The sequence below is a fragment of the Oxyura jamaicensis genome, chromosome 2 (assembly GCF_011077185.1).
Source record: "Oxyura jamaicensis isolate SHBP4307 breed ruddy duck chromosome 2, BPBGC_Ojam_1.0, whole genome shotgun sequence".
In the NCBI taxonomy this organism is placed as follows: domain Eukaryota; kingdom Metazoa; phylum Chordata; class Aves; order Anseriformes; family Anatidae; genus Oxyura; species Oxyura jamaicensis.
Window position 1 is genome coordinate 93075758 of NC_048894.1, and position 12500 is coordinate 93088257.

A 12500-nucleotide genomic window follows, 5' to 3' on the forward strand; every position below is an offset into this window, starting at 1 on the left:
CCCTTCCCTTCCCTTCCCTTCCCTTCCCTTCCCTTCCCTTCCCTTCCCTTCCCTTCCCTTTCCTTTCCTCTTTAAATTTATTTTCTTTACTTTTTTCTTTACTTTTCTTCTCTTTTCTTTTTTTGGGGGGGTAATAAAAAGTTGAAATAGGACATTTAAATTCTGCTTACATCTACAGATTTTGATCATCTACAAAAATAACAATGAAAAAGATTATGCTGAAGAGATCTGGCATGTCTCACAGACCATATACAAGAAAAGGTTGCCAAAAGTCAATAAGATTTCACTCTCCAGTGATGAGATGGGCTCTTGGATGAGAGGTACTATTGTCCTACTTGTCTATATCGCCATAGCTGACCAGCATCTGTTCTATTAGACTTGAGAATTTATCCCTATCTTCTAAACTTTTCCTTGCCTATAACCTTATAATACTGAACAAGCAAAGGTGGCAAGGAGTTCCTAAATAACCTCAGGCAAAAATAAAAGGGAAGCATACAAAGATGGAAGCAGCATCAGGTCACCCAGGAAAAGGGTATACAAAGGGGAGTAGTAGTTTTTAGAAAACAAAGTTAGAAAAGCAATATGCCATCTGAAGTTGAATTGAGCAACTGATGTCATCAGTCTGGAATTGTTCAAAGCGTTTGATACTTTCCTGCACAGCATGCCTAACTCTAAAATGAAGAGGGTTTGATGGATCCATGAATCTGGATAAGGAATTGGCGAGATAGTCACATTCGAAGTTGCAATGAATGGCAAGATGTCCAGGTGAAGTGGTGTCTCTTAGGGGTCTGTATTAGGACTGGTATCATTTATCATCTTTGTCAGTGACATGGACACTGTGATTGAGTGTACCCTTAGCAAGTTTGTGTATGACACCAAGTTGAGTGGTGCAATCAATACACTGGAAGAAAGGGATGTCATCCAGAGGGACCTTGATAGACATGAGAGGTGGGCCCATGCAAAACTCCTGAAGGTCAAGTGCAAAGTCCTGCACCTGGTCTGGGGCAATCCCAAACATGAATACAGACCAGGTGACAACTGGATAGAGAGCAACTCTGTGGAGAAGGACCAAGGGGTGAATGAAAAGCTCAGCATATGAGCCAGCAATATATGCTTGCGGCCCCAAAATCCAACCATATCCTGGACTGTATCAAAAGAAGTGTAGCTAGCAGGTTGAGGGAAGTGATTTTCTCCCTCTACTCTGCTACTGTGAGACCTCACCTGGTGTACTAACTTTAGCTCTGGGCTTATGAAAGACATAAGTCTGTAAGAGCAGGTTCAGAGGAGGGCCTCAAAGAAGATCAGAGGTCTGGAACACCTCTCCTTTCATAGGACAAGCTGAGAAAGTTGAGGTTATTTAGCCTAGCAAAGTTTCTGGGTAGACCTTGTAGCAGCTTTCTTCCTTGAAGAGGGCCTATGGAAAAGATGGGGAAGGGCTCTTTATCATGGAGTGTAGTGATAGAACAAGGAGCATTGGCTTTAGACCAAAAGAAGATTTGGAATAGATATTTGGAAGCACCATTTAGCATCTCCATTAATATCCTAGATAATGGGAAATAGTGCAAGTTTTCATATGATACAAAATTGGGAGGGATGGGTAATACACTAGATGTTTGTGCTACCATTCAGGACATAGAAAGACTGGAGAACTAAGCTAACAGGAATATCCTGAAGTTTAGGAAAGGAAAATATTAATTCTTGTTCCAGAAGGAGGAAGCCCCAGGCACCCATCCAAAGAGTCTGGGGACTGACTACCTGGAAAGCAGCTTTGCAGAAAATAAAAATAAAATAAAATAAAATAAATAAAATAAAATAATAAAATAAAATAAAATAAAATAATAAAATAAAATAAAAGGGGGTCTGGTGGGCACCTAGTGGAACATGAGACAGCAGTGTTCTTGCAGCAAATGTGGCCATCAGCACCTACGTGGTCTGCACTAGGAAGAGCATCACCAGCAGGTCAAGGGAGGTAATTCCACTCCTCTACTAGTAGTACTAGTAAGAGATCATCTGTTTCCAGGACCCTAGTAAGACAGAGAGGCCTTGCTGGGTTTTGCTAGTAACCAGTATATGTTTCTGGGGGAGGCTTTGAGAAGGATGCAATAGCAATTTGTGCAAGCCTAATCTTATTTAACATCTTCAGTAATGATCTGTAAGAGGCAAGAGGCAAAACAATAATGAAATATAGTATTGACACAACCCCAAGAATTCCAACAGCAATGCAAGTGATCTAAGACAATTTTAAAATATGATTACAGAACAAAATATATCTATTATGAAACATAAAAGAAAATAGTACCTACACTGTCCATTCACTGCTATTAAGAAACTACCATACAGGGTCAGATTGAGGCTTACCAAGGACAGTAGCCTTTCTTCAAATGTACTGGTAATTGCAGAGTAAAGAGCAGGAAATCTTAAAGTAAGAAAGCTTCTGTGGTACTTTTGTATGATAATAGATCTTTTCTTTGTTTGCATTCCAGTAATACACAATGAGACCTCAGTTCTGCCATTTTAAGGCCATGACTACTGCCTAGGAATGATACAGGGCACTTGTCTTCTCTTCTTTACTGTAGACAAGTAGCTGGAAATGGGGAAAAGGGTATCAATAAATGAGTCTGTTACCCATACAGTATTATCCAAATATATAGGATAAGAGCACAGTGTTCTTAAGAATAAATGAAATAATTGTGTATCTAAAGAAATCAGTGAAGGACTAAGCTACATTACAGTCACCAACATAACATAGCAAGATTGAAAAAATTACTTTATTGATGTTCGTTGAATAGTGACAAAAGAATATATAAATCCCTTCATAATATTCATTCAGTTTCTTTATTTATTATTATTATTATTATTTTATTTTTAATCTTTTGACTTTTGTCTACCTCTAGAAATGCACAGTCCATTCTTGGCTCTTGTAATTTTCCTGGCCACAAATATATTTTTTGGCAGTAGGTTTCACAGGTCATCTGAATGGAGAACAAAATCAAGGAGTAGTTTGTTTTAAATTAGTTGCTTTCTAATTTCATGGAACACCTACTTTTCATTTTTCAGAGGATCTCCTTTTCACTGGGTGGATAGACAGAAGCTGGAGTCCTGCTTCTTTTTTTGGAAAAGAACTTGATGATACAAAATGGTTATTACCTTTACTGAAACCCTTCCTGTTTAAAAAGGAAAAACACAATCTTTCTTTTCCCAGAATACAGAAGAACTTAAAAAAAAAAAAAAAAAAAAAAAAAAGAGGTGAAACAAGGCTTTTGAGAAAAAAAATAACAAATCAGCTGATAAAGTCACTAAAACACACAAACACTCAAAAAAATAAAACTCCCAGAACAAAAACCAAAACAACAAAAAAAAGCACAAACAACTAACAACCAATCAAATGAGAAAACAAATAAACAAACAAAACCAAAATAACAATTCTGTTTGTACATCCAAGAAAGCCACTGAACAAGAAATCCACTGAAGGACCCACCTCTACTCAGTCCCAATACAGTGGCAGACTTTTGGACAGGAAGGTGAAACAAACACGCTACCTTTTTTTTTTTTTTTTTTTTTTTTTTCTCAAACTCTTGCTATGGGTTGCTCATGGAAATAAAGCATTTTTGTACTATATATTAAAAGAACGGTACTAGAAATACATTGAAGGGAGATATGGGAACATAAGATATACGATAAAAGGAGCCCAAATGTTGAAAAAATGAAATGAATAAGAAAGGGATATTTCTGAGAGCTGGGTAAGAAACAGCAAAACTGAAAGTTACTCATATATGACAAAACTCCTGTGATTCTGCTAACAGTAAGAAAATCATAATAATTTTAAAAGTTTTTTTTTGTTTTTGTTTGTTTTGTTTTGTTTTTTTAATGCTCAAATCGTTTCAAAGTACCAAAAATCCAACCTTCTAACCAAAATATCAAACTATGAGTTATTTCACAGTTGCTACAGTGAGTTGTTTCATAGTTGTTGTCACTTGTTGATTGACGTGACAACAACACAAAAAGTACACAACACATGTGAGACATGCCAGGGAGGAGGAACTTGGAGAAACTTCAAATGTAGGAAAGTGGTCTCTCTTATTTGTGTTCCTATAGATTACCTGTCCTAGTAGTTACCTTTCTTTTCTCCCTCCTTTCTCGAACTCACCAGAAATATTATAGCCCACCTGCCTTCAGGGCAGATCCCACTTGCACTCTGTGGTGGTTTTACTTGAGTGGGCAGCCGAGCTCCATCACAATTGCTCTCTCACTCCTCCCCTCCTCAAAGAGGAAGGGGGAGAAAAGACAACACTACTTGAGGTCTGAGATGAGAATGATTTAATTAAAGGGAAAGGGAATGGGCAGAAAAAGAAACAAAAGAAACAAGGCCAAATGGAAGCACAGACGGAAAGAAAAAAGTTATTCTCTACTTCCCATCAATGAGTGATGTTCAGCCACGTCCTGGGAAGCAGGGCCTCAAAATGCTTACTGGTTGTTCAGGAGGACTGCCTCCCCCACGAGAGTCCCCTTTTATTGCTGAGTGTGGCATCAGGTGTCATGGAATATCCCTTTGGTCAGTTTAGGTCAGCTGCCCTGGTGAAGTCCCCTCCCCATCACTTGCCCACCCTCAGCCTGCTGGCTCTTGGGGCCTGGAGGGAGTTCAGATGTTGTGCCAGCACTGTGCAGGAATAGACACAACACTGGAGTGATACCAGTGCTGTTCCAGCTACGAGTGCAGAGCACAGCACTGTGTGGGCTGCTGCAGGGAAAGGTGACTCCATCCCAGACAGACCCAACACACACACTCCTGTGCTGACAGGTCTCTGGAAATGTAAAAAATACTGGCCAAGTCCTGGGACAAAATACTGGGACAAATGGCTTACAAGTCGTATGTTATGCCAATATAGACGTTGCAATCATAACATAACAAATATGGATTCAAGTTGGACTTCAGTGTTTTTAGTAACAAATGCTTTTTACTCCTTACCGTCCATTTGCTCTCCAGAGTGCTTTCTGGTAAACAGATATACAACCTGCACTTTCTCCCTTTCATAGACTTCTCTGGTGGGCTGTATACTCCACAGTAGCCTCCTTTTCTAACAGACAACAATCACGTTACCTAGTATTTTCTAATGTCGGTGTTAATTTGAATAGCAAATTGAGTAATTTCTGTGATCAAAGATCAAAGTTGCTGAATAGCCACAAGGATTCCAGTTGCATGGTGGTGACTTTGCACCAGCTGCCCAGGATTTGCCTGTCTTTTTCCACTGTATATCTCTATGGAAACATTTTAGGTAGTGCATTATGAAATAGTATGTTTTACAGAATGAAAAGGGCACACTTTACTACTACATGTCTCAAAACTCTCCTTCACAGCATTTTTAATAATTTAGGCTAACATTACCCAAAGACTGAAGATTTCCAGACCCATTTATTGTGAATAAAATTTAAATCCGTTTTAATATTGACTTATAATGATGTGAGTTAGAAGAGATTGACACCCTGACATTACCTACTTTGAAACCTCAGTAAAATTAAGTAAAAATATACATTCAAATCAGGTGGTAGTATCAAAAAAAAAAAAAAAAAAAGGGGGGGGGGGGCAATTTTTTCTAGAGCTAAGTGGGGCAGAATTGGTGGAGAAGATAGCCTTCCTCTGATTAATTATGCTCCTTCTCCAAATTGTCTTCTGGAGTCTAGATCTTCACAGAACCTGGAGACCTCCTTTGCTCCTTCTTTTCTCTTTTTCACCAGGGCTGAGAACAACCTTTGTGGAGCTTGTACCCCTGAAAGAATGTTTTTTAATCTCAATTAACCTTCTTTCTAGACTTCTGAAAGTGGTAATGACACACAAATTACATGGACAACACTAAAATATGTTTCCCTCAGCATTAGGGAAAACTAGGTATTTTTATGTAGATGCTGAATATTTCATGTAGGTAGTGAGGCAAAAAAATGTTTAGCCATCAAGTTATTTTGCATTGAGTAACTGGCAATCATATTAAATATTTCTAAGAAAGTTCTAGTATAAAATACACGGCAAAAGACATTTCAAAATCATGAGAATTTATGTCAATTTTCTGTTTATAACATCACAAACTAAACAATTCAAGCAAATGAACTGTGATAATATAGACAAAATGAATTCCTTATATACTGCTAAGCTACAAATATATCACGATTCATCACTTCGAGGTTTATGATCTATTCATGTTTAGATGGATCAACTAATCTTCCTCTTATGAATCCGTATGTGCCTCTGTAACAAGATCTATTGTGTAAACCTCTACAGAGTTACACAATTTCTGATATTATATTTGTTCTGCATATTGCATTTTACCTCACAATCACTATTGGAAACTTCTGATGTTAGAACGATGCATGCTCTCTGCTTTGCAATTGCCATTATCTTAGATGCAGAGATTGTATTTATGGTTAAGGTTCCAAGGTAGCATTCTTTTCCTGTTTTCTTCCATGTTTATATAATTTCTACATAGTTATGAAATGGGTAAGTTATTAATGTATTGATTTAATTAGAAACTTTGATTATATTTATTTTTTACCCACAGATAGTAAAACTGAGTGACTTTCATATATGGTTTAGTCTGGCTCTGAAGACTTTAAATACGTTTACTGGCAAGCTACTGTAGTAGACACATGGTGGTGGTGGTGGGGGTGTCAGCTTTTAATTGTAACTGTCTTGCAGAGTGGTGTTGTTTTAATATCCTGTATAGATTTTTATGTAATACACTTACTTGCAGGCAGCCTGAAGCAAGAATCAATTCTGTGAAGGATTCTTCTTTTGTTAAAAGCCAATCTTGTTTTAATGATGCATGAAGAAATATTTGAGCATTGACATTTTTCTGTCAGGTTTCTTTTGAAAAATCAATTAAGATAATACTGCTTTGACCTAGTTATCTAGTTAATGCTTATTAGGAATGTAATATGATTTACTGTCAGCATAATAATTTTTGTATCTTATCCCATTAGCTTGTGCATATTTCAAAGTGTATTACACAATGGTCACTTCTTAAAATGTAATGTAGCAGAATACATTAATTAGATTGACTGGAATCATTAGGCAGAAACTCTGTCATTGGACCTCTGCATCAAATTTGTACATCACCTCTACAAAGTTAATTCATTGTTTACTTGTCTGAAGAGTGTTTCTAAAGTTTTTTATTGGACAGAAACTGTTTGCTTCATGTTTATAAATATTTATTCTTAGCTATTCCTGGGTTAAGCACAATTACATGTGATTACCAAATAAATATATCTTGGGAAACAAGGTTTTTGGAAATCTTTGGAAATTTTGGAAATAAGTCATAAAATTACGGAGAAAGATACATGACAGTAATGCCATGAAAACACAGAAACCGCAGTGAAGCACTCAATTTGGTAGGTGTTCAAAACTAAAATGTTTGGTTTATTATTTATTTATTTATTTATGCATTTCAGCTGCTTAACATTAACAGAAAGGTCAATAAAGTATTGCCTTACTTTAGCATTAGTAAGGTAGTATTGATTCCTATCCATTTAGTGGTTGGTGTTAATCAAGTAGCAACCTCTTTTAACCTTGTTAAGTAGAACAGAAATTAAATCTTATCACCACTTTCAGGCTAATGGTCTATCTCAGAATAATATTGCAGTTGGACATTTTTGCAAAGTTTATTCACTTCCATCATCCCAATAGTCTGTGTGAAGTTAAAAGAGTGGAAAGGATGGATTGCTGACCATTTTGTTCTTGACAAAACAAAACAAAACAAAATCTTAGTGAAGCAAGAGACTTTTTTTTTTTTTTTTTTCCTCTTACTAAGAAAGGATGTTTCTTTATTTCAGAGTAAGCAATTATTTGCCATTAATAATAAATATTATTATTATTTACTTCACTTTAAGTGAAGTACATTAATGATCTATGCACCTGCATTATCATAATTCTGTGGTTTTCTTCTGGCAAAGTTTCCCCTTAGTTTTACCTGAATGGCTCAGTTTTCATTTGTTTTCCATCTAAAAAACACATGCCACAGTAATGAAGACACAATCTATGTTAAGATGCACAGAAAACAATAGATATTCACATTCTTAAAATATAATTTCTGCAGATAGTGAATACATTAAATAATAATAATAATAATAAAGTAAAAAGATTTATCTTTCTTAAAGAGAGCTGTTTCAAATCCCTTAACCAAAAATATAAGTGAAAAATCAAACATCATCACTAGAAAAATAATGGAATAATAAGGAATATTTTTTTATTGTTTTCTTAAAATAAATACATAAATGAACTTGCCTACACATCTGGCCTCTTATTGATTTTCTGAATCTTATACTATTTGTCTATATTCTCTTTCCACTGGCTGAGGTCACTGTATTGCTCTCATACATCATTTGAAATGCACCACTATAATGTTTGCACTGTAACATGAGCCTCTATATTGTATAGATTGACATAAGGAATATGTGTTGAAAGTTTCTACAAGAATTTGATGTATACATTTATATAAAAGAAAATAGGGCACAAATGAAAAAATCCTTTCTTGTACATAGATTTCCCTAATTTAACCTAAACTTGTCCATATTTAAGTTAGATGTATATATTAGCAAACCATTTTTCTAGATGTCATTAGAAATTACAACAGTCCAGAAAATTTTAGACAGCTTACTACACCACATAATTTGTGTTAACCGTGTGAATATATTTCTATGAAAAAGATGGTATCTTGAAATCCTTAAGTCATGGTGATGATGGTAAGATGGGTTCTGACTTTCCTTGGATAAATGGAGTGTATGCAAGAAATAAATAAATAAATAAAAAATGAGTCAGGATACAGGATTTTAAGATTGGCATTGTTCATAATCCACAAGGGAAGCAGGGAGAAAAGAACATCCTGATGCTATCAGTTATTCTTATTTGCATGTAAACTCTGATATTAGGATTCACTTTTTAGCATGTCACTTTTTAGCTCCTAATTAATTGCAATGACAGTACTGTGTGTGTCTGTTTATAAGAAAGATGCTGATGTGGCTGAGATTTTAATTATATTAAATATTAATCATGGATTGAAACTGGAAACCTTAAATTATTGTTTAATGATCAATGATCAAACGCATAATCAAGATAAAGAAAATTAGGATGGCAGACAGCAACATCACGATTTGAATTTTACATTATTAGTCTTCTGCCTAACTAGGCACTTTTCTTGAGTATCTGAACTGTTTTGCCTTTTAACTGTGCTTGCAGTTGCTATAGTGATGGCATAATTTTGTAATGGTCTAAAAATGACACTGGCATAGATACTGACAGATAGGAATTAATTCACTAACAAGTAATTATGTAGCGAAATGTTGACTGCCATGCAGAAGGTGTACTGTGACACATTTACTGTTTTTCAGGGATGGCAGTAACATTAGCGTTGGTCATTAGTGGTAGACATCTCCGTACGGTGTTGGATACAGACTTATATGCAGACCTATTTAGTTACCTGTGTGACAGCCTTGTTCAGGACACCAGAAACAGCTGTCCTAGCCTGTATGAGCCAAAATAATTAGGCCTGTCATCTTCTCGCTCTGATTTCCCCTTCAACCTGCTCCACAAAATGCAAATATTTTGCTTTCATTGTCAGATTCACCTTGACATGGATATTGCTTTGGCGCATAACTGGATGAGATGACTCAGAATTTGCATTGTTCATTCTAATAAATTTGCTTCCCCTCTACCGCATGGCAGGACCCATCAGATAAAGTCTCCCAGAGTGTCATCAATCAACATCGCTGACAGACGGCTTTTGCCTTCATTTGTTACATACGAGAACATGCTTAATTATTTGTCCTGTAATTAGTTGGGAAAATGTCAGGAAATGTCAACTCTCTGTTCACTCTGGAAGGGCTCTGCTTGAAAGCCACAATGACTGAAGTGTCATTAATGCTGCCTAACAAGACGAGGATCAGCTGGGGAAAAGTGAAAGCTTCTAAAAAAGTAATCATGGTGAGTTAAGGAAAACTGCAAATCAGCACCAATAATAAGATGTGAATCCTATTAGCAGTTATATTTTTCATCTGTTACTCCTCACAATAAAAATATGGGAGAAAAAAAAACTCAAGAAACAAATACGGTGGGTTCATAAAATTTCTGTCACATATTCATTGGCATTTCCTAAGCCAATCATGCTTAATACATTACGCTAGGTAGTATCTAATATTTAATTTTCAGATTTGAGACACATTTTTACATTCACTCAGCAGCATAATATGCAATGGATGTGTGAAGGTAAATATTATTTTTACATTAATCAAGGAGGGTAAGATTAACTGGATGTGAAAAAATGTTTTCTGAATTTTAAGCTGATAAAGACAGTAGGCATTAGCATTAAATTTAGGAACAGAAACAAAAATAAATGAGCACTATCTGTTTGTCAGATATTTACACTTGCATGCTGAACATATTTCTTGAAATTACATGGACAACTAGGAATGATCATCTCCTTTCTGTAGTGGAATACAAAGACAACTTCCTGTTTTTCATAATAATAATAATAAAATAAATAAAAAGGAAAGAAAAATAAAACCATGTCACTGAGACAAAATAACTACATTGCTTTCTCCTTATCTGTATTTTGGAAAAGGAGACATTGGGTTTTATTTTACAGTGAAAGGTTATAAAACTACAGAATTGAAAGAAATGAGTATTAAAGACACAATGCAACTAAAAATTGTCATTATACTTATGAGGGTCATTTGATATTTTAGCAATTATTTGTAGTCGGTAGTTCTTTTTTTCATATTTCCTACATTAAATAATATGGTATACATTTTTAATTCCACACCTTCCTACCCTTTATTATTATTATTTTACATTAATGCAAAAGAGTATAATCATATGGGAATTCTTTCTTACTTAATTACTTACATTATTTCATCCCTCGTTGTGATTAAACACATTATTGCTTGGTCTCTTTAGAAAGGATAATTAAGATAGTGTTCTGCTGTTTTACAATTTCCTCGTTGTCACAGGTATGGCTAAGCTAATTATCAAATGGTTAAAAATTTATTCTGGGAAGAATATTACAAGTGTACCATGTGGGTAAATTGCTTCTAAAGCTAATTCAATTACAGATGCACTGTATGTATCATGTTGGTATGTTATTTGTCTAGTAAGGTAGAAAGCATGGGAATGTAAGCTCAAGTTTATCAGTATAGTGCCTGTTTTAGTACACTAAACTTCGGAAACAAAACAAAACAAAACAACAACAACAAAAAAGTCATAATGGTGTCTGAAAGAAGGAAGAGAAGGAAGAAACAATCTCAGTTAATTCTTTCTTTTTTTAACTAAATCATAACGAATGAATGCAGCAGAGCAAACAGAGGCTGCAGTATGAACTGTATAAAATGTAGGTGTTGTTCATTTCTGATATTCTGATTCCGGTTAGACTAAAAATGCCAATAAAATTATTATGACAAGCTGCTCTCTCAGCCCTGAGTGGACTTCCATCTTCATCCCCTAAACCAACTCACAATTCAAAATAATAAGGCACTATTACCAGTTTTCCTGGGGAAAACCCCTCAGGATTGACAGGTTATGAAGACTTAGTAACCCTTTTATCCTATAATAAAGATGGTCTGTTCAAACAAGGGTGCTAGTGTGCTTTCAGAAGTAGAGGAGCTGGGCACAATTGGACAGATTTTGAATATGCTCCCTAATCAACCAAATAGAACAAAAAGCTGCTATTATTTCATGTATCAGCACAGCATTTGTGGGGCATTTCAGAAATAAAGGTTGCATTTAATGCAGAGCACAGAGAGGATTTTTAAATATCTTAATGTATTCGTCTTTTTGCATTCTTAGTGTTAAGTGCTAGATGTGTAAGGAAGGGCTAGGGCAACCCCTGCTATGATTATACCTACTGTGCATATGTGCTATTAACAGAGGTCTTCTTGTAGTAATTTACTTTGAGGTCAGTCCTGACACTTTCCACTCTAAAATGAAAAGTGGTCTGCTACAGCCATAGAAAATGTTTCATAATTGAATTGAATAAGTTTGCTTTGTTTTGTTTTCTAAACAAACTTTGTAGCATAATGTTATAAAAGTCTGGTGTTTCAAAAGAAGATGTCATCACATTGGCCTGGTATAAAGCTTTCTTTAATTTCAGGTTACAATTACTGCACACTGAACTTATAAGAGACAGTGCATTGTTGATAATATAGTGAGGAGAACATGTCCCCTGACAATTATGATCATTCTTTTGAATCAAGTCTGAGTTACCTTTATGTAATAAATCTGGTGTACTTATTCATATCCTAGCTGAGTTTATATATAAATGAAAAGCCCTCTTCTGTAACCTTGATAATTGCTACAATTATTCACACAAATAAAAAAGACATGTTCTGATTTATTAATAGAAAGCTATGAGGATAAATTTATTCTAATACTCAGAGGAATACCCAGCACACCCTCCTCTTCCATACAGCTTGGGGGTAAGTACATACAGTACGTGTCATGAGTCCCAAAATGATGCAAGTGATAG